General features: G+C 37.9%; 1 protein-coding gene across 2 annotated transcripts in view; it reads right to left on the bottom strand.

The window, feature by feature from the left end:
• Positions 1–24666, bottom strand: part of DPP10 (dipeptidyl peptidase like 10) — a 1381541-nt gene that overhangs the window by 641392 nt on the left and 715483 nt on the right. The gene's annotated exons all lie outside the window — the stretch shown is intronic.

Here is a 24666-nt window from a genome sequence, read left to right as displayed (position 1 = left end):
TTATCCTTTTTTCTAGGACACGTAGAAAAATCTTCAAATTTTAAGTCCCTTCTCCAACCTCCCCTTGGCTTAACACAACCCTCTCCCCTTCAAAGTTTTCTGAGCACCTATCATGTGTCAAACACACTGCAAGGCTTGGAGGGATTGCAAGGAAAAGAGACTAAATACCTAGACAAACTTACCAAATTCCCTGCCTACAAGGAGTGTACTAGATACTGTGGGTACTGGGAGCCTGGAGCAGGGATATGAATCAAAGAGTCAATTTAACTCTTTGGAAGTTGAATTCCTGTGAGTGGGTATAACACACAAAGTCCACCAGTTTCATCTAGATGCATTACTACTTTTCCCTGTTGCTAGAAAGGACCTGCCCCAAACAGATGGACAACAAGCAGTCCCCAGTCTCAGGCACAGGTTTTTGGAGATTGCTCACCAGAGAAGAGGCTGGAGGGAGTTAATATCCAGATGTTACTGCACTCAGTACCAGGGTTGTGACAAGGTTCCAGTGGGAAGGGATTAAGCATATGGATGAGGGAGGGTGGCCAGTAGCCTTGAGTTTGTTTTTATTGGCTAAGCCTGGCTCCCCGACCCTTGTCTGAGTTACTCAGTCCATGAACTGGCCACTTCCTAGACAGGGTCTATCCTAGGATAATAGGAGTTGTGCTCCTGCCTGTTAGTGAATCGTCCATCATACTTGTCCTAAATATTGTGACAACAGTTCCTTTAAAATATGTTAAAAAAAAAAAAAAAAAAAAGCGGTGATCTCTAGGTTTGATTAGATTAGAAAATAAAAATATGATTTTTTTTCTTCAAAAAGGTGGGATTTGGGTGATGAAAGCTTACTTTTCAAAAATAAGTAGTCCAGTGCATATTATGAGTGACTTCTAGTAGTGTGTTGGTCCAATAGAAATGTTTTTTGAGAGGAATGACTTTGCTATTTGTAAAAATATAAAGCAAATTTTAAAAATGAAACATGGTCGGGGGGCTGCCTGGGTGGCTGAGTCATTAAGTGTGGTACCCTTGATTTCAGCTTAGGTCATGATCTCAGGGTCCTGAGATCAAGCCCTAGTCCATCGAGGCTTAGTGGAGAGTCTGCTTGAGATTCTCTTTCTCCCTCTGCCCCTCCTCCCCCACCCCCAACCTCCCACTGCTCTCTGGCCCACTGGGTGCCTGTGCGCCCCCCTCAAATAAAATAAATAAATCTTTAAAAATGAAACATGAGGGGCTTCTGGGTGGCTCAGTCGGTTAAGGGTCTGCCTTCGGCTCAGGTCATGATCCCAGGGTCCTGGGATCAAGCCCCGCGTAGGGCTCCCTGCTCAGTGGGGAGCCTGCTTCTCCCTCTCTCCCCTGCTGGAGCTCTATCTTTCTCTCTCTCAAATAAATAAATATTTTAAAAAATGAAACATTGATATAACAGCTATTGAGTAGTTTGTCCAGTAAACATGACAATCTCTATTTTCCCACGTTTTTTTCCACCCCCCTAGGGAGAAAGGGGTCTACATTATTCCAAAAATGTTTCTATCCTTATATTTTGCTCTTCTGTTTATCATTTTAGTACATTCATCCTTTGAATGTGTTTCCATTTTGGACAGTTGATTTGAAAGTTTATGTGCAAAGATTTCTGTTGACACAGGACAAGCATAGACAAGAGGGAATTATTCTCAGCCTATTTGATTTATTTATTTGATTGAAGTCAACTGTTCAACTTGCATTCTTTTTCAGTATTCATTATAAAATCTCCTTTGTGGTTACAAAGAAAGATGTAAGTTGTATACGTTTCATGTATAATGTGTATATGTGTATATATATCATTTTTTAAAGGAAAGTTTCTTTGATTTGAGTCCATCTTTTTGCATGGGTTATTTTGTCTAAGCTGAAAGCGTTATTTTATATCTGTTGGGGTCTAAGTTAAGGACATTAATTAAAACTTAATCATATGTAACTTACAGCTTAAAAACTACTTTTTGAAATGTGATGCACTGGAATTACAATGTAGGATTTTCTACTTCATTTCTTATTGAAGAAAAAATGCTAATGTCCAAGAAGAAAAAAGTAAAGGAATACCTTCCATTCTAAGAGAGAATGTCTGCAGTTCAGTTGTATATGGCTTCTGATAATAAGTTGTCATTAAAAAAATTATAATCAAACATCTGCAAAATATATCTAATCAAGTAGATACAACCATAGTGCAGTGTGGATAAGAGGACAATGTGCCAGCCTACATCTCAGCAGAATGGGCTCCTGCCTTAGCTTCATTACGGAATGGAGGTATGGGCAAGAGTGAAGTCACTTAGCTCCTGCCTCTGCTTCCTTATGTGGTAAAATTAAACATTTTAGACTAGGTGACCAACAAGATCCTTTCCTTCCCTAAAATTCTATGAGGGATCTTAATTTTACAAATCAAAAGACTATCATCTGAAATGATGAATTACTTATATATGTTTAAATTTTAGCAGGAGTCAGTTAAATGCTTAGAAAAGTACAAAAAATTCAATAGATAAGGATTCTTCATGAAGTGACTAACTTAATATCCACCAAACTTCCCCCACTCTCTCTAGTTTACATAAATCCATAGTAACAATTCTTGCCTTGATAATACTTTTAAAATTCAGAAACTTAAATATCTCTCTACAGTGTATCATTTCTGAAAATTAAAGATTTAAAGAGTTTTGTAGAAATTAACAGAATATTTTTGAGTATTTTTCCTCATATGTTTGATGAACTAACTCATGGATACATACAACTTAAAATCCTGATACAATGGTAAAAGAGGTTTTCCTAGTTCTTATGGAATGGAATCAGACTCTCATAACTGCAAAAGGCCTAGAGATTGACCAGCAAAATTCCCTCTATTTTAGGTTATAAATTTCTAAACTTTGCAACATATTCAGGAAGATTTCTAGGATTTAGACTTTATCACTTCCTTCTGAAAATTTTCATGGACTCAAATCCTAGTTTCAGGTTCCCATGTACCTGAACATGTTGCATCCTCAACATACTGATAGGAATTTCCAAAGTCCCTCAAAAATTTTCTTGCATAAAATATTGTGAACATCTACAATGTCTTTCACTGATATTTGATTCTTTAAAAGTGAGATACCAATTCAGTACATTTCATTTTACCTAGAATTATTAACATGAATAATTGAGGACGGGTGATGAAATTTAGATAAATATATTCAAGATAATCATGAAAATGTTTAAGCATCAGTGGCAAACACAGGATGTTCCAGAAATATTTTAGTCATATGTGCTGTATTCAGTCTTCCATGTCAAATAGTAGACCCAGGACCCCCAAATCCCAAATTTACTTTAACCACCACCAATAACAAGGCCTGGCTGGCTAAACTCTGATATGTTAGAGAAAGACCAAAGTCCCTTGAGATTTTGAGAAGCAGGGTAGCCTTTAGAGATAAATCCTTCAGTTTCAGATAAATCAGATAAGGCAAATAGGATTCTGTAAGCTACAAGTGCCCTGGAGTCTCTCTTTACCTTTTCCTTCTCTACTCTCTCTTTCCTGAGGTAATTCTTCAGTGTTACCTTGATGGGGATTTCCCTAGCATTAGCCAGTCCTCTATTGAGTGCCCTTAATGAGCACAGCATCAGGAAGACAGAGTTCATGAGCTGTGCCTTCAGAGACCTGGCCTGAAATGTGTCCAATTAGCTTTTCACAGATCAAGAAATAGCTTTAGTTCACATCTTCTGCTATCATTTGCTTTCGATTTATCAATCACCTCTACTCACCTCACTGAGCTTCTTGAATTTCCCAAAGTGCACATCATGTCTTTGGGCAGAAAACCAGTATGTTGAGCAATCCTCAGAAACAAGCTATATTTTAGAAGCTCTAACTAGTAAACTATCTCAAAAAATTATTTTAAAAAGAATAAAAAAGAAAGAAAAAGAAGTAAAGTTACTACATATTTAAGTGATAACTGTGTACACGACTCACACTGTTAAGAGATTCTTGGGGCATTAATTTAACTAAACTTTTTGTCAGTCTCTATGACAGGAAGACTTTCCTGTTGTAAAAATTCATAGCCCAATTATGATCTCTGGTGGAAGCAGACAGAGTTGCAATATCCTGAGAGCCATTCTTGTTGCTCACTAGAGACCTGAAGATATTGACAAACTGCTCACTCACAATGAGACCTAGTGCTGTAGAGTCTGCTTAGTTGTTATATTAACACACCTCACATCTTCTTTAACCAAACAGCCCTTCTAAGACATATATAATGGTATTAAGACAGGAAAACAATGCATATGATTTTTCTGTGTAATATTTTCTCTCCATACATGTAGTTGAATCAACATCAAAACAATTTGAGAATGTGTGAAATTTACCTGTTGTCATTGTTTTTACCCACTAGATGCTTGACAAGGGGTCTGTGTTTGATTTTTTCAAAAGAGTATTTATTTAATGAATTAGTTATGTTTGCATAGCAAAAAATAAAAATAAAAAAAGACCTATCTTTTTTGGCTGATATTTTTTTGGTCTGATCTTCACATTTCTTTAGAAATGAAATAAGGTTTTCCAAATCAGATTCTGTCTCCAAATGACAGAAAGGTTGTCAGATGTGGAAGAGTATTTAGAAACACTGGCATAACATTTCCCCTTTTCATGTAGTGAGTCAGCCTTTGATGAATAAATTTCCCTGAACTTGGTATTTCTCGTTTTCATAACTAAGACTAGATTTTCTAATAATTCAAAATACCTCTTTATCTTTGTCCTTGGAAAGTACATTATTACTAAGACATCTCTTACACTCAGATTTCATAATAGTTAACTGACTTTTTCCCTTATGTAATTCCCAAAACAGCACAAAGCACATTGCCCATTCAGGGAAATCTTTCATGAATTGAAAGAGAAAATGCTACTGTGAAATCCTGAACAATTTTTGGAGGGAAGGGAGAATTTCCATCTTTTGTAAAAATTTCACCATGCTCAATTTATTCTTAAGGATTTAGTACTAGATTCAGACTCCCCCATTAACTTCCCTTTTGAAAACAAGAGATAGTCTAGGATATAGGTGAAGCAGCTCCAGAACATCCATTGACATTAAAGGGTCCCTGGCATTTTTCCCACTAATTGACTCTTTAACACTGGGAATTATTCTTCTACCATCACACACAAAAAAAAAAAAAAAAATTGAGGCCAAGTCCTTGGATTCACAGCTAGTCCTTTTACCACACAGAGTCATCTGTTTAAATTATACAAATATAGTTTCAGGACATCTTGGGATGTGACCTCTATTGAAATGAGACACATTAAGATACATCTCTCATTACTGAACACTGTCTAACCTATTAGCCTAGATGGGTTGTTTGCTACTGGTATAGATCACTTCTTATATTCTTATATTCTCCTATCTCTCTTTCATCTATATCATTTTGGGAGAATTATGTCATTTATTTTTTTTTAAATTTTTTTTTTTTTTAAAGATTTTATTTATTTATTTGAGAGAATGAGATAGAGAGAGAGCATGAGAGGGGGGAAGGTCAGAGGGAGAAGCAGACTCCCCGCCGAGCAGGGAGCCCGATGTGGGACTCGATCCCGGGACTCCAGGATCATGACCTGAGCCGAAGGCAGTCGCTTAACCAACTGAGCCACCCAGGCGCCCGGGAGAATTATGTCATTTAATATCTATCTTATACATCTAAATATTTATTAAAGTCATATCTTTATTCAAATCAGAAAGAGATAAGGAGAAGTGGAAGGAGAAAAAAAAAAAAAAGCCAAAGGAATGCATTCTGAAGCTGGTAGAGATATTAGTGTGTATTAAGCCTTTTTTATTTTTATTCATGCTCTCACATGAAGACTAGAAATACTATAATTCCTATTGGTTAGATCTTATGTGTTGCTCCTGCCACTGTCTATATTCTATGTATTCATATAATTTTAGAAAGCATAGTCCAAATTTTAATTTCCTTGTTTCTCTCTAGGTGATTTATATTTGATGTTTTTCAATCAATAATATCAAGCTTACATTTTCTTGTAATATTTTATCATTTTTTGCACTTAATAGTTGATTGTAAGCACCAGTGGAGGAGGTGGAGAGAATCTATAACAACACAGTTTATACAAATCAATGATTAGAGAAATGCCCTTTAATTATCTATTTTATTGAATCAGCAGTGTTTGTATGAGTGTTTAATCCTAGTTGATAGGACATCAAAGTTGCCTCCCAGATGGATGAGAAGCTCTCTTCTGTGGTCTGCTAGTCCTCCCTGTGGAGAAGCCACCCACTCCTTCCATCTTCCCAAATGTGACTGATCTGTTAGGACCCAGCTCCTCTCCCACATCCCCCTGATTCAAGTTCACAGGGATTTTCTTCATTCAGTATTCTCATAGTGTAAAAGTCACCACACAGTTTATGCCACTTTTCTGGACTGGCTTGTGTAGCATCCCAATTGTCACAGTGACTTCTCTTTCCTACCAAACTGTAAATTCTTGGGGAGAGAGAACAACCCCTTGGGGACTGACTGTAATTACAGTTTGTGTGTGTGCAAGGGGTTGTGGGTAAGGGTCCATATCAGTCTCCTTAAGTAGAGATCTTGGAGGATATATATGTATTTTCAAAAAAATTCTTCTCCTCACCCCCTGAATATTAAGCTCTGTCAAAAACTTCCTGGGGCGCCTGGGTGGCTCAGTCGTTAAGCGTCTGCCTTCGGCTCAGGTCATGATCCCAGGGTCCTGGGATCGAGCCCGCATCGGGCTCCCTGCTCCGCGGGAAGCCTGCTTCTCCCTCTCCCACTCCCCCTGCTTGTGTTCCCTCTCTCGCTGTCTCTCTCTCTGTCGAATAAATAAATAAAATCTTTAAAAAAAAAAAAAAAAAACTTCCATGCACTTGTTTTGTTTTCCTTTGATTTATTGAACAGAGTCACCCAGGGGAAATATTTTTTCTCTATTTCTATTGTTCACCTTTATTATGACATGTAGAAATTATATAATCTTGATATTCCTCTGATTTACTGATGCTGGATATGAGTAAACGCCCACAAGTTATTGCTTGATTACAAAACATTAGGTAAAAGCCAAATAAATTTGGAATTTTCCACACTAATGAGTAGATACCATTTACTATAAAATGCTAAGCCTCCAATGCTGTGAACTCAAAGGACAAAATGAATTTGGAGACAACAGCTATATTGGCAATGTTACTCCTAATTTATTCTTTTCCCCCTAATATATAAATATTATACTCCTTGAGAAAGGAGGAGCTATACTGGGTAAAATGATAAGGAAATGTTTAATTGAATAAGATGTTTTATTATTTTAAATACAGCTCAAGTTTCTATAGCTTGCCTATATAATATCAAAAATTATTACAAGGTCAATAGAATCTTCCAGGATTATGCCCAATGTTAGTACATAGTTATTTTTGCCTTGCATCCTCTGCATACATTTTAAGCAAATTTGTTTATCTAATCTACTATCTTTTGGACCACATTTCAAAAACAGGGTGAGAGGAATTGTCATTAAATGGGATACACAATAGCATGAAAGGAAAATATATAATCTTAGAGAAAAAAAGAAAAAAAAATTGGACCTTCCACTTAAAGTAATAGAACAACTCAGTACCATTTCGTATGGGGAGGGAAAGAGAGGCAAATATCCCTAGGCATCTCAGTAGGATCTTAGAGTATAACCATATTATGGCATAGTAAAGTTGATGTTGAAAATGAGGACTTTAGAAAAAGTAAAATCAGGCTAGGCATACTTTCTTTAAAAGACAGGGTTATTTTGAGAAGATGGACTGCAGTGATGCCAGCATGGGTTTAGGCTAAATAGAGAACTAGATATCAAAACCAAAAGCACAACATTTACAATGAAACTAGATAGCAAGATATCTCTCCAAATTTCTAAATCCCAAAAGCCCACAGCTTGAATGTCTTTGGTATCTAATAGGACAAAGCATAGAGAAGTTGTGGGACAAACGACCAACCTGATAATCCCAAAACATTAAGAAAACCCAAAAATAGTCAGTAGATATTCACTAGAAAGCACAGTGGATCAATTTAAGAACATCCAATAGAAGATTTTTGTGCATTCCAATAGTGAGTAAAAGGGACCCTGTTGGGAGTTGATTTCCCCTTGATCTCTCACATTTCTCCGAGTCTTATTACCAAGAAATAGTCTTTTGTTCTAGAATATCATTTGAAGAATATTTGTATAAAAATTATCTTGGGAAGGGGAATAGTGTTTCCCTCTGTAGAAAAATACAAGTTTGTTTAGAGTCCTGCAAGATAAATATTGTTCCCTCTCCATGGCAAAAAGTAGGCATGCTTTCTCTCCAGTATAAAAAGGATAATGTCTCCTTCCGAAATCAAGAGAAGGCATGCTACTTCCCATTATAAAAGATTTGGGTTCCTTTAGCTTCTTCTATACTGCAACCCACTGTGTGAGCAGGTATTCATCTGTTCCCAATCATTCACCCCCATGGGACTTGGGGACAAGAAGAGTTTACAAAAATATGCTGATGTTCATACTATTTGCTGTGCCACGGGTAATAATGTTCTTTGTCTCTGACTCAAGATTCTCATGTCTTTTGAAAATGTCCATAAAACTGGCTAACTTGTTAGCTTGCAAGTTATACAAAATCTCAGTTCTTAAGAGGCTGATGTCAAGATCTAAGGTGGCTGGAGAAACCTAGATCCTATGAACCCTTGAAACTGACATGCCAGGCTTCTTCCCAACACAGAACCCCATACTAGGAAAAACTATTAGAAGTGGTATCAAAATTGAGCAGAACAGAGATACCAGAGATGAAGAAAAGAGAAAATCCAGCCAAAAGGTAAACAGACACAGGCAATCTAGGATCACAAGCCATCGTATTTTTAAAATACTACATAAAAACAAAAAATAAGGATCTCCTTGAAGTTGGAAAGCCTATCTGAACTTTTAACTATTTAAAGTTCAAGAAAACCTGAAAAAAAGTTCAGGAAAACTAAAGTCACATAAAAATGATCAACAGAAAACTATCGTGGTCAAACCCCATGAAAAGTTTCACCTTGACAACAAAGCTGCTACATGAAATAAAAAGGATAATATCCCTTCAGATAAGGGATTGACAAATTACAGTCCACAGGCCAAACCCAGCCCTCTTCCTATTTTTATAAATAAAGTTTTCTTGGAACATAGTCACACTCACTTATTTACATATTGCCTAAGACTGTTTTCATGCTACAATGGCAGTGTTAAGTGTTTGTGACAGAAAACATATGGCCTGCAAAGTATAAAATATTTACTCTCTTGCACCTTACGGGAAGTTTGCCAACTTCTGCTATTGACAAAGAAAGCTTGCCAAAAAAGCTATGCTCAAAAATTTTTCAAAACTGCAACATACTATTTCAAAATGAGCTAAAGAACATTTAAAAAAAAATCATACAATACATGAGAGAATAACAATCGGAATTAGAAAAACTCAAATAAAAAGGGACAGCACTAAGGAAAGAATCAGAAATAAAAGAAATGTCATTAGAAATAGAGACTAATCTAGGAGGTATATAAGAGCAAATAAGCACAACAAATGATACTCTAACAGAAATCAAGGTGGGAAGGAAAAAAATGTTAACCAAAAACAAGTGAAAAAAGACACTCAAGAGAAAGCAACAAATACTGTAGATGGCAAAGAAGATCCAACATAAATATTAGGGGAGTTCTGAGTGGGAGAACAAGTCAAAGCAAGGTTTGGGGGATGGGGATGCGACAAATACTAAGAACTTAAATTCACAAGAATGATCCTGAAATTTAAAAAAAAAAAAAAATTAAAACTACTTATTGAAAAGTCACATAGTATACCAGAGATCAGCATAGCACAATCAACGCCAAGCAAAATTAAGGGATCTTAAAAAAAAAAAAAAAATTATTTGGGCACCTAGACAAAAATAACATTTAACTTAAAAAGTAACTAATATCTTATTATCATTAGACTTTTCCACAGCAATACTTTATCTTCAGGGGAAAAATGAAGTTATATATAAGATACTCAAAAAAAATAAAATGTGGGCCAGGAATTTTATGTATTTACATATGTTTGTATTTCTTTTTTTTAAGATTTTATTTATTTATTTGAGAGAGAGGGAGAGAGAAAGCACAAGCAGGCAGAGGGGCAGAAGAGGAAGATGCAGACTCCCTGCTAAGCAGGGAGCCCTATGACGCAGGGATGCTGAAAGCAGATGCTTAACCAACTAAGACACCCAGGAGCCCCTATATGTTTGTATCTCTTAGATTTAAACTATAATTTGAAACTCTTATCTAACTGTCCTTTCTTCCTTCTGCGCTTTACAGTGATGAAGTCTGTATCACTATCTGAGACCTCTCTCTACTCCTTTAAATGCCTCCCTTTGTTCCTTCATAAGCATTTCCTCCAATAACTCTTGCATATCTAACCACACATGCTTCTCAGAGCACCTGGACTAACACAGTCTAGCAATAATGACCATCCGCCTTGCAATCAATTGTCAAGTGAAATACAGGCAGTCCAATTAATTTTGAATTCCAGATAAATGACAAATTTTAGTATAAGTTGTCCACTGTGGACTTTTAGGGGTATACTTATACCAAAATTTATTTGTCATTTATTTGAAATTGAAATTGAAATTTAACTGGGTGTCCTGTATTTTTATTTGTTAATTCTAGCAACCCTAGTAGCAATGATTATCACACTCACGCTCAGACTGTGGTCATAAAAGAAACCAGGGCTTCTTGGAGAAATGAATCTGTGTCTGGAATGAGAAATGTACCAGACCATCTTGGAACATTTTGACATAAACTAGCATGGAAGCTATCAAAAAACACTAGGATAATATTAAAAGGAATCAAAAGACAATCTTGAAAAAGTTCTATCTGGCCAAAGAAAAATTTGAACTTTGATAAGGATAGCAATGATAGTTGATGGGAATCCATCAGGTATGTTTAAGTCCCAATTGGTCCCCTCCTGAGGATGATGGAGAACCAATTTATTATTATGAAAACTAGGTTAAGAAAAAAATAGAGCATTGATCTGTCCTTTTTGGGAACTGCATGACTGAGTAACCAAATTGTAGATGAGAGGATGCATCTCCTTCTAAATAAAATTATTCAAGCTAATGGATAAAAATAATGGATATAATTATAGTATTACCATTTCGGAAGCTCCAATAAAATAACAAATTGACACAGTAAGCATCAGTGTGCCCCCTGATAAAAGAACATAACACTACCTATAGTCGTGCCAAACACTTCAAAGCTCCGTCTGACCAAGAGTCCACTCCCATTTGCAGGAAATACAAGGAAGAGAAGAACAGGCACAATTAGCACACAATCAGCAACTCGACCCTGGGGCAAACTCTCAAGTACATCAACAGACAAATTTTAAGGAAGAGAAAAGAGCTTGGTGGGGGTTGGGGGAAGGGATGACTTGATTAAAATTAAGTTACATATCAATTAGAAAATTGATGACTAAGCCATAGTGCATCCAGATACACACTTAAGTGATAAACCATCATGAAAAACAAGGAAATGATTACTATAAAAATCAGGACAGTGTTTACTTTAGGAGGGAGGGAGGACAGGGCATATGGAGAGGCTTGGTAGCTAGCAATGTTTTCTTCTTTGACTTGGGTGGTGGCTAAAATGGTATTTGCTTTAATAATAATTGTGTGTGATTTCCTGTATCTGTGTTTTATTTTTACCTAAAAGCTTAAAAAATGCCTAATAGTGTTCTTGGCTCCTAGTAAACACTCAATAAAGGGTGGCTATTAAAGACTATAAAGTAAAAGATAAGGACTACATTTAGAACAATTCCTTCCATATTGTTTTTGTAAAGTGATGGTAAACCTCCAGCTCTCAAGGTCATGCTCTCTCTCTCTCCAATGTAGGTAGAGCTACAAAATTGCTCTGCCTTTCCAAAATGTGTTTATGGCTTCAAAAGTGGAATGCTAACCTTGTTTATGCTTTTAGAGCTCCTCAGAGTTAGCAAACACCAAGACAGACAAGAGGTTGTATGGGGAAAGGCACTTTATGTTTTGCTGGGGATCCTCTTTGGGATCTTCATCGTGAGACCATTAAGTCACGTGCAAATACTAAAGCAACTTAGCCTGCATTTGACACCATGGGGAAAATTGTGGATTGTGATCTATTTATTCAATTCCAACTTTATGTGAGGAAAGCAATGAGTCCCAGCCCGAGCCCACTCTTTCTTACTGACTGCAGAACTACACAGGCTGTGTGATGTACAGAACAATTCGTGCTCTTCTTAGCAGGATTTGTGGCTTCAGGTGGCTATGCCTCTTGCCTTCCCAGACTGAGTGACATGCTTGTTTCAAGGACTGTAGTCTTCAGTCTGCAATTGTCTGGCTATAAACAGGTGTACAATTGCTATTCAAGCTGAGCTTCAATTAGTATTAGAAGGATGCCTTCTCCTCCCTCATGTCCACGCTTCTTTCTTCTGTAGCACCCGCCTTGGCACTATCTCTGCCCACACTGCAGATTCTGGCACAGGGGCTGTGTCTCAGGGTCCAAATGGGGTTCTCCCATCTGCCAAGAAGTGCTAAAATCTCTGAATGTGCACATCCCTGAAAAGATATTCCCTCCAAATGCACATTTTTTTCCACCTAAAAACATCTGAAAATTCATTTAGACTCTTCAAAGAAGCCATCCCTGCCCACTCCAGTGAGAAGTGATTTCTTCTGTTTTCCATTTCTAGAGCACTTAATCTCTATACCATGCATTTGTCGCGTACCATTTATTTCCTTACACCGTCAGCCATCACACTGGTATTCTAGCACTCTTTCCACTCTACCACTCTACCGACTCTATTCCCATTTTGGAATTTTTCCTATGAATAATAGTAATAGTGAAAATAATAATAACTCACATTTATTGACTGCTTAATGTGACTCAGGCACCGTCTAATGCTTTTAATGCAACAACTCTACAGAGTGGATGTTATCTCTACATCCACTTAAAATCATGTAAACCTATGTTTAAAAGGAGTACATCCAAGATTCCAGTTATTGAGAGGCATAACAGAGATTTGAATGCAGGTAATACTATTGCAAATATCATTAATAACGTCCTGTCTTACATCAAGACTCACAAAGAATAGGTGTCAATTTAATCCTTAAAGTTTCATAGAGTGCTTGCTATGTTGATTTTTTTGCCTGGAATTACTATGTAATACATTATAAACTTTATAAATGTATGTGTGTGTATATATACACTATATATATAGATATAGGTATCTATATGTACATAGTATATACAAATAGCTACCCAATAAAAAGGCAATAAATAGACTTAAATAGGTAGATGATTTATAACATTGAAAGTATCTTATAAGATCTTTGTCCAATTTATCTAGCACAGAGGGATATATGGTAGTTGTGCAATAGGATTTTTTTCTGGCTATCATAATTATCTCTATGCTTCCCCATGATCCTTATAACTATTGGTTACATGCAGTCTTCTTCATTCGGATGTATTATTTAAAAATCTGTATCTAAGTGAGAAAAGACGACCTGTATTTTAAAATTTGTATCCAAAAGCCTACACTAACAATAAGAAACTTTGGCAGAAATTTTCAGATATAAGAATGGAAAGCTGTGGAGAAAAATTTATATAGTACTCTCTAGTAAGAGTCCATAAGAAACCACCTATTCACCTACACTTAAGATATTCTTTGACTGTTCCCAGTATAAGTTATTCGATGTAAATAATGGTATTTTGTAAGACAAATGCATGAAGAAAGATACAAAAAAATATCAAAATTTCTATTTGGACTTGGAGTCATCCTGGTGTGATAGTGTAGTGGTTCTCAGTCTTGGGTGCGTCTCAGAATCTCCCACTCCAGATCTCCACTGTGAAGATGCAGTAGAGTAGTATCTAGGAATCTGAATTTTTACCAGCATCCTAGTAGATTTTGAAGAGATTGAGGGATCACACTTTGAGACCAAATTAAAGGTACAGTAGTTAAGAGATGAAATTTGGAGTCAGAAAAACCAGAGTCACGAATTCAACATTTACTTGCAATGTACTTAACTTCTCTAAACTCCAGTTTCCTTTTCTGTAAAATGCACAATAACAATGTTATCGGACTCATAGCCCTGTGAGAAAATATATGAAAAGTGATTGGCTTAGTGCCTGGTACATAGGAACTGATAATTGTTAGCAAGTAGTGGTAGTGATGGTATTACTAGTGTAAAAAAATGCAGGTGTTCTCAGAATCATATGTCATGAGGGAATTAAAATTAAAATAGCAATGAGGTACCACTTCACACCTATTAGAATGTAAAAATCCAAAACACTGACGACACCAAATGCTGGTGAGGATGCGGAACAATATGAATGCCCATTCACTGCTGGTGGGAATATAAAATTGTATAGCCATTCTGGGACACAGGTTGACAGTTTCTTATAAAACTAAATATACTCTTGGGGCACCTGGGTGGCTCAGTCGGTTAAGTAGTTAAGTGTCTGCCTTCGGCTCAGGTCATGACCCCAGGGTCCTGGGATTGAGCCCCATGTCCAGCTCCCTGCTCAGTGGGGAGCCTGCTTCTCCCTCTCCCTCTGCCTGCCCCCCCCCCCGTCTGCCCTCCCCCTCTGCCTGCTCCTCCCCTGCTTGTGCTCTCGCACTCTCTCTCTCAAATAAAATCTTAAAAAAAAAAACAAGAAAAAAACCTAAATATCCTCTTACCAAACAATCCAGCAAACACACTCCCTGATATTTACCGAAATAAGTTGAAAACATATCCGTATAAAAAACCTGCATGCAGATATTTATAGCAACCTTATTCATAACTGCCAAAACTTGCAAGCCAGCAAGATGTCCTTCCATAAGTGAATGAATAAATAAACTGTGGTATATCCAGACAATGGAATATTATCCACTGATAAAAAGAAATGAGCTATCAAGACACAAAAAACACATGGAGGAAACTTAACTGTATATTGCCAAGTTAAATAAGCCAATCTGAAAAGTCTACATACTGTATAGTTCCAACTATGTGACATTCTGGAAAAGACAAAACTACAGAGACAGTAAAAAGATCAGTGGTTGCCAAGGTTTTGTAGAAGGGAGAGAGGGATAAATAAGTGGAGTATTGGGGATTTTTAGGGCAGTGAAACTATTCTGTATAATACTGGGACATGAATATATGTCATTATACATTTGTCAAAACCCACAGTATAAAAAAAAACAAAGGGTGAACTCTAATATAAACTATGAGTGTCAGTTAATAATATACCAATATTGACTCATGAGTTGTAACAAAAGTATCCTGTTAATACAAAGTATTAATCATAGCAGAAACTTGTGTGTGAGTTTGTTGGGGGGTATATGGGAACTCTACTTTCTACTCATTCTGTAAACATAAAACTGCTTTTAAAAATAAAGTCAATTATTACAAAACAAAGACAAAAAAGGTAGGTGTTACTTGCATGGCTAAATATGAAAATGTGATATCAAAGAAAGAACACTGGCTATGAACTCGGCTCTAGGTGGAAAAAAAAAATACACAACTGGATTTTAAAGACTTAGTACAAAAAAAGGAATCCCTCTCATTTATAAATTTTATATTGATTACTATTTGATATAATATGCTGCATTAAGTAAATATATTATTAAAATTAATTTCACATCTATTTATTTTTTAAATGTGACTACTAAAATTCTATAAATTGTATGTATAGTTCACATTAGACTTCCATTGGTCAGTGCTGATCTGTGAAATGCTCAGGAGGTTTCTGGCATATAAAAAACCTTCCAAAAATTAACATCCTTTGATACTCATCAGTGTCCTGTCTTGTAATGATCTTTATTTTTCTTAATTACAGTAAAAAAATTTTTATTATCACTTTTTTCCCTTGATGAGTTCTAATAAAAAATTAAGGCCAGTGTAATCCTTTGGACATCACCCCAGTTTTCCATCCCCTCTTCCAACTTAACTGTCCAGTCACCACCTCCGGACTAAAGTCACCTCCATGGCCCTGACTGGTACCATGCCAGTATCATCTCAAGTCAGCCAGTGCTGCTTGGTCTCTCCAATGTGTGCATCCTGCCTCCCATTCCTAGGCATACCGATCAGATAGCCCTGGTTGCCTTTGAGAGACTCTAAACTTTCATGAACGGTGTTTCAGGAGCTTTCCATCTTCCTTCAAGTAACTGAGTGGGACAATCTAATGGTTTTATGTTAGAAAAAGTTTTACTGTTTAAATGTTGAAAAATAAACCAAATGACTTGTACCCTTTGCTGTACACAGCCCTCGTGATTCTCTGACATAATACAACATACAGGACCTCAGCCTAAAGGATATCTGTATTTTCTTTAAGATTTTATTTATTTATTTGAGAGAGAGAGAGAGCATGAGTGGGGTGGAAGGAGCAGAGACAGAGGGAGAAACAGACTCCTCACTGAGCAGGGAGCCCGCTGCGGGGCTCGATCCCAGGACCCTAGGATCATGACCTGAGCTGAAAGCAGACACTTAACAAACTAAGCCATCCACACACCCTGATATCTGCATTTTCTTCCAGCATTTTGCTTGATATAGTTTGAAGTGGACCTGGAACCAGGCCCTAGAGAAGTGAGGACCATCTCCCAGAAGCAAAAGGGAGATCTGCTAAAGGGATCTATGGACTGGCAGAAGCTGCATCTTGGAGGCTCTCCGCCCTCTACTGGTACTGGGATAAACAACAGAATGGGATGTTCTAGGACACCCTTGGGTGTCTGAGAAGATTGCTCCAACATGGTCTCATCTCATTCCACAATGTCAAACATATTTATGCCAAAAGATCAAAGAAATGATCCAAGATTCAGAAGACTAAACTCTATTAAGGTATAGCCATTCTCAGCAGGATCAAGCCTGTTGGACTCTGCAATGATTTGGCATATTTAAGATGCCAGTACATTTTAAACCTTTTGTACCTTCCCTGGCATTAACTGCATATCACAGAATTCATAGCCTTGTGGAAATTATTCTATATCTTGAATAATGTCCCCATTCACTGGGCAGATCCATTCATTCTCTGTCATCTATTTCATCTCATATTTTACTAATCTTTCAGGTCTGTTGATCAAGTCTGTTCTCCGCTGGCACCTCATAATACTTTAAATATCCCCTTAGCCTGGGAAGTACCAATGCTGTTGTTGTTTTAATAATCATAATGAACCATCACTTCCAGCTGCCTATATATTTTCTTTAGTTTCATAACTAATGCTTCAACCTCCAGCTTTTGAAAGGAGCTATAGTTTATCCATCCAGCCATGTGCTAGCAAAGGGCTATCCTACCAGGTATAAATGATAAATCCCTCTGCCTGTTGTTCCTCTACATTATCCAGGGCAACCCCAGTCAGCCTCACAGCATCATGCTTGTCCATATCTGTCACAGTATGGCCTATTTTCCCTCCTAGGACCAAGCTACATCCTAACGCAGGTGAATCTAGCAGGGGGATCTAGAACTCAGTTCTTCCTAAAACTCAAGCCCAATTATAGAGAGCTCAACAATGGACCTTCTCCAGCAGCAGCAAATCACCAAAGAAAAGTGGGTCCAAAGCCCTGCCCCGTAATAAAAGCTCAAATTCAATTCTAGGGTATAGCCCTCAAGCGCAGGCAAGTAGTCACCTCTAGAACACCACAGCACCACTACCAAAGGTGGCAGGCCCCTCTTGTAAAAAAGAAACACTGCTCAGAGTGAGGTGGCTTTAAAAGAGGAATGGAAGTAGACCATGGACTCTAAAGGAACCCTGGAGCTGGGGGCCTGGGGTCTGTAGTTTTGTTTCTTCCTTCTGGTACAGCCGTAAGCACTCCCAGGGAACAACCCCTCTTCCCCTGAGTCTTGATAGAGAAAATTATAGAGCCCATTCAGAAGAGTGTGAGACCCATGTGGATCCGGAGGGGTGTCCCAGTTGGTCATCTCTCTCTGGGAGCTTGTAGGCCTTGCCACACCCACTCCTACTTTTTAGTTCATGTTTCAGCAAAACCTCCTCTCTGAATCAGTTAAGTTTCTGAGCTGCGATTTCTGAACTTGGTCTGCCTCTATTTAGATCAGCAGGGTTGGCTTCCATCTGATCTCCGTTCCTGGGGCTAAACTCCTGGGTTCAGGGTAACTAAGAGCACACATTGCTTTGTTCCCAGGCTTTGACTTTGTATTTAGAACGTTGGGCTCTGGCTAGCAAAAGCTCTTCCTGAATTCCAAAATCCAGACTTGTACCACCCTTGCTTTAGCCCCTCTGTGGCCATGCTTGATTAACTGATCACTGCAGAGGCAGTGAATGATTTCTGCAAAGCCCAGGATTATAGGCAGTTGATGAATATTAAACAGCAAGAGGCATACAGCCTTTAAAGCAGAAACACTGTGCTATTATCTGACTCTCCTGATAGAATAGGAAATCCTTGAGAGCAAGAACTGTGTCTTATTTGGCTATGGAGTACATAGCTCCTTGCCTATCAAAAGCACTCAATGAATGTTAGATGAATGAGTGAATATAAGAATATACCTGTATACAGGAAAGCATGGACTCTCTCCTCATGCAGATTACAAACCTGGATGTGTTTCCTTCCAGAATCTAATCTATTAATATGTTGTATGCACTTAAATTATTATTCCCCTACCTTACACCAAAATATTTGGAAGCATGTTTTCAACTTCTTCAGATAGAAATGACTGCAGGTAAGGTAAAATGCTAGCACAGTCCCATGCTAGCAACATTACCTAGGTTTAATGACTTAACCTTATTTTCCTCACCCCTAAAGTAGAGCTAAGAGTCTCATCTCAAAAGTATGCTGGGAGGATCAATTAAGACGATATGTGAGAAGCAGCAAACACAGTTATCTGGGACACAACACGCATTCCGTGAATTTCCCTTTGCCTCCCTTCATAAATGTCAAGTTTCTGGGTATTAGTTTGAGAATGCTCCTGAAAGAAGCTAGAAAAATTTCTTTCCTGCATTTACATTCGTGATTTTCATGTTGGGAAGAGGCTGGAGAATCAGCTAGGGAACATTTCTAAGCCACACATTTTGCAGCCCCTCTGTTCCAATACCACGACTATCATGTGTAGATGGCAGAATACTTCCAAGTAATTTCAATAGCCTTAACCACTTCACCAAACACCTGTATCTTCTTGTCCTATTCAATAGTTTTCACTCCTGGCTGAATGTTAGAGTCCCTCAGGGAAATTCACAAACTCTGGTGGATTTTTAGGGCTATCTGGTAAACTTACAATATTCCTCTACTCCACTCATTCTCCTACTTTCCAAGATAAATGCTTCACAACTTCTCCTCTGTCCTTGAAGATCAAATAGGCATCTCAAAATCATCATGCACAAATATAGACCCTTGATTTATCTATCTCCCTCACACTACGTACCCCATTTCAGTAAACGGCAGCTCCATTCTTCTAATTACTTGGATTAGAAAACCCAGAGTCATCAATTACTCCTCTCTTGCTGTCTCTCTCCTCTCACACACCATATCCAATTTATCAACAAATTCTGTTGACCCTACCTTCAAAACAGATCCCGTATTGCACCACTTCTTGCTACTTCCACTGCTAGAAACTCCGTTCAAGCTATTAGCATCTTTTGTCTGGATGGTTGCAAAAGCTTGCTGTCATCCCTTCCTACACCCTCCCTTCCCTTGAATTTTCTCAGAGAAGCCAAAGAGAGCTATTTAAAAAAGAAGCCAGCTCATAGCATTCTTTTACTCAAAGGTGTCTACTGGCCTCTTGTCTTAATGAAAACAAAAGCCAAATTTCTTACAGTTCCCCAAAGGCTCTCATTGATCTGTCTCCTTTGTTGTCACTACCTCTGAGCCATCATTTCCAATCACTGCCCTCCTGATGGCACCCCTGCAGCCTCACTGGCCACCTTGCTGGTCCTTAAGCAGAAACTCTCTGAGCTTCCCTGCTGTTTCCTCTGTCAGGAGCACACTGCTCTCTACAATCCACGGAGCTCATTCTTCACTTCCCCCAAGTCTCTGTCAAATGCCACTGTGCCAGGAAGCTCTTTCCTGGAGTACTCTCTCTTAAATAGCAGGCTTGTTACTCTCTATCTTCTTTATTCTGGTTCATTATTATTATTTCTTAGTGAAACCCATCACCACCTGGAACATGTTGATTTATTTGCTTATTATCTCTCTTCTTCTGGTGTAACACAAACTCCACAGCTCGAGGCCTTTGTCTATTTTGTCCACCTCCATACCCTAAGTGCCCAGCATGGGGTCTGCGATTTGGGAGGCATTTAATAGATAGGTGTGAATCCTGATCTCAGTGGGATCCAGTTCTCTAGAGCTTAGATTTTCTAGCCTAGACCCATTTGCCTAGGGCAAAGAGGTTCACATTCAAGCCAGTCCACTGAACAAGTTCATGTCTTGATGATAGATTGATTCATGTGTCATTAACACATAATGATCAAGTTATTTTATAACAAAATAGTCTCAAGATTTTATTATTTTTACTTCTCAGATCTTTCAATTTCAGGCTTTTCTGTTAGTGCCCTAGATGTATCATAGGAGCTCCTTTTCCTGCTTGCTTTTCACTTCTAGACTGCTTTGAAACTCAATCCCCTCTCCTGCCTCACAATGCTTAATTTATTAAACTTTTGATACTGAGCCCAAACTGTCCATTTTTTAAGCCAATTTTTCTAGGTGATTATGGTTAGATTTACAACCAGATGCTTACTATATATTTCACTGTCTCAGTAGTATTTACCTGGCCTTTTAAAATGTGAAGCTTTTGTGAGGGGTGCGTGTGTGTGTGTGTGTGTGTGTGTGAGAGAGAGAGAGAGAGAGAAATTGAGAATGTCTTCCCAAAGTTCTTTGATAATTTACACTAAATAACTTAAAAACTGAAAACAAAATCTATAAGCTTCCCTTTTTTGTCACCTATAACATGAATTCTATAATTGTGATATATTTTCTATGTGATTAAAATTTTGAATACTAAGTCTCCTGATTTTCTTTTCAAAGATAATATATCATAAATTAAATAAGATAGTTATTCTGTTATTTTTGCATATATTTTTAAGTTCGTTCTTATAATTACTGGAATAGTTGCTATTTTTAATTGCTAATATAATGCCTTTGCAAACACCCTCTTGGAAAATGGAATTTTCTAGAGAGAATATAACTCTCAATCATATTTGAAGGAGGAATAAAGACTTATTTAAATAATAATTCTGTGTGCATCACCCATTGCAGTTTACTTTCCTTTACCATCAATATGAAATTCATTTTTTCTATTGCTTGGAAGTCACTGATGATTTTAAAGACATTTGCCCACATCTAAGCTATAAGAATTTACTGTAGAGTATGAATCAAGGAAATACATGTAAATTAAACATAACGCAACAAAGTCATAGAGCTTAAATCCTAATAAACAGATATTGATTGAGGATCCTGATACCATCTACAAATGTAACTCTAGATGTGAAAATTAATGATATATAATGTTTCCCAATGCTTTATAAAATTGTCAGTTAAAAAATTAAATCACCTTGGTTTATTTACTGAGGTATTGCTGGTGCTCTAATTAATAAAAAACACATTTGCATTTTATTTTCCCAAATGAAATATATAGCAATCATTCTTACAGGATTTTTTTCTTAGTGAGTAATTATATCTATGTTTGTCCTATCTTTTAAAATAATGTTGAGTGAAAACATGGAGTTAATATAAATTAATGCAAACTGTAAATGTTTTCTAGAAGGGAAAAAACCGTTCTTATTAAATGCATGTGCAGCTATTTCAACACAAATGCAAATCAGCCCCAATTTTATTTTCAAAATGCCACTCTTTAACCAATATAATGCACAATCAATTTTAAGTACCAGGCAGGATGCTTTATAATGCTGCTCTAGGGAAGACACACAATTTTTCATTTCATCATCAACACAGTTAAGTTGTATCACCAAATAATCTATAAACCTCTGATTAACCAGATGCTACTTTTCCACCCTCTGTTCCAGATTAAAATGCAGTGATGTGTTCAATAGTGTACAAAAAAAAAAAAAAACAACCCGCAAAACCAAAACACCTGATAAGCTTTTTTCTTTTTCCTCCACAGAGCCACCCAAGCTCCCCATGTGGAGGGGAAGTGGAGAATGGCAAGCCCTTGTGTATGTAATTTTTGGAAAAGTAAATCAGAATAAAAGACATACTTGTTCCAATCTGTAAGGTCCAACTAAATGCAGTGTAATGCATGCTAGTGTCTTGGCCAGTCCCTACATCATGTCCTCTACTTTTTCTTTCTTAAGCTCTGAAGGTCTCTATCTGTATCCTGGTGACCCACATTGCCTAGTGTACGTCTGGCCAATCCACACGTGACATTGTGAGAACAGCTGCAGAAGCCTACATCTCATAGTTGAAGAGAACTTTGAGTTAGTTCTTGGTCTAATGGCACAGTGTGTTTGGAATGTAGTGTTTGTATAAGCTCTAAGTCACAACATTCTCTAGATCCTTATTTACTTAGCTAACCCTCCTGTTTCTTGACTGGCCTTTGTTAAAAAGAAAACCACAGGCCCAACATGGTGTCACTTAGACTGAGTTCCCAAACCAGAGCTTGATACCTAACTTAACTGCAGTTTCAACCTCTGCCAGAAATCGGTCAGTCGGGAGTTTTTGGATCGGCACAAAGGAGTCTACCAGAGGGGCCCCTCTCCATCCCCACAAAGAAAGATGAAGTCCCCTGCATGATAAGACCCCTTGCTCTTCCCCTAAGGGAAAGATACTGTGCCTGAAATAATCCTTCCTTTTGCTAATAACTTTCTCCCCACCCCCCTTCTATAAAAACTTTCCATTTGGTACAACTCCTTGGGAGCCCCCTCTACTTGCTAGATGGGATGCTGCCCAACTCATGAACTGTTTGATAAAGGCTATTACATCTTTCACATTTATTCAGTTGAATTCTTGTTATGAAACACCCTCCTAGTTGGAGGTCTGTCAACCTGTTAGCCATTCTTCCAATGGGGGAAAATTTTCTCCCTCCCATAGCACTCACTTCCCTCTCCATATGAATGGACTTCTCTCTCTAAACCACAGTGCTAGTCATTGTCTTCTTAATTAGAGCCTGACTTCCCTAAAGCCTGCCCCACCTGTTAGACATTCTCCGGTACTGAGCTTGGACGCCTTCTACACCCGGCCTGGCCAGACACACCGGACGAAGTGATGTGGACCACTCATTTCCTTTCCCATGTTGACAGCCTTTGCAGCCTGGTAACTGGCCAGCCTCAGTCTTGCTGCATCTTGCACTTTCTCACTAGCCTGTTTGCTAAGGGGCTAGCCTACCTCAAGCCCACACCCTTTGCTGTGCTGATACACCAGTTTTCTGCCAGATGGCTCAGTCAGGTAGATGTGCTAGAGAAAATCAAATCACTGGCCAGGGCTTGGATTCTTTTGTTGCACTCCCTAAAGCTCTATTTATTGTATTAGTTGTAAATCTATCACTCCCTATCAGAAAATGGAAAGCAAATAGATGCCCTTCACATACGAAGGTGAGACTGGATATGCCCTTTTAGTTTATTTTCCATTAGTGCAGATGACCCCCCTCTTCCCACCCACTCCTCACGCCTCCCCCCCAACACCTGTGCATGGTTTGCATGCTAACTGCTCTGGCACTGCCTTGTTGAAAAAGAGTGAAATCATCTGGACCGTATAAGGGAGTAGCTACCACCTGCGCCTAATGCTAAAAACACTGCATTAACTGAATCTTAGACCCAAATGGAATAACACCTACTTTATCCCACATCATTGGTAAGGAAAATGTTCTCTTTAAGTGAAAATATTTTAAAATCTATTTTGGATGGACAGTTTTCTAAAATTATTACATTGCTCTCTGCTTTCTTACCCTGGGGATTTTAAATATGATGACTTTGGTCAACATTTGGAACATCAATTTCTGTGCTATGCCCCCAAAGATTATTAGCGGAGGTGTAATTGTTGGCTCCTAAAATAGGTGTCCTCACACTGCTTCACTCTGTAAATCTCTATGTCTGCTTTATGGTTTTTCTATCTATCTCTTTGCAATTTTTGCCTTTGCCAATTGCTAGCAGCATTTCCCCCTTTTAATCTGTTTTGACCTGAGAAATGAGATAGCCATGTTTGGTAGAATAGGTCATAACATAAAAATACATTGGTTCTGACTGAGTGCTGGAGGACAGCTCCTGAGAATAGACACGTGAAATTTTAGGAAGAATAATTTTTGAAATATTATGGCCTTACTTTCTTGCTCATAGCTGTAACTCTGCCCAGTTGATGTGTCCCTGCAAATACTATGTGAATACATAAAAGCTAGAAAAACCTTGCCATTTGTTCCAAATATCTTCATAGCATATCCACATCTTCACAGACATACTGAGACAGAACTCACACAGGTGCGCCCTTGCGGTTATAGACTCCCAACACATTTTCCCCGATAGACAATTTACCACACATAGGCAGGCTTACAGGGATCTGGGTGTGTGTATAATCCACCTCAGAGCCTTTGCTCCATCCTGACTTGTAGTCACTATTTTTTTTCTTATCAGTACAAACCAAGTAGCTGCTGTTTTGTCCTGTAAAAGTTTCATCCATGAAAGACTCCTCAAAGACACAAGACTTCTCTTTTTTCTCCCCAGTTCTTCCCACTCCTTAAAAGTAAATAATTAAAACTACCTCTTTGCCTAAGTGCTCTGTCTCTTGCTTCTCATAAAACTCTTC

The sequence above is a fragment of the Phoca vitulina genome, unplaced genomic scaffold (assembly GCF_004348235.1).
Source record: "Phoca vitulina isolate PV1807 unplaced genomic scaffold, GSC_HSeal_1.0 scaffold1, whole genome shotgun sequence".
NCBI lineage: Eukaryota > Metazoa > Chordata > Mammalia > Carnivora > Phocidae > Phoca > Phoca vitulina.
This window is presented reverse-complemented; position numbering and strand designations above follow the sequence as displayed.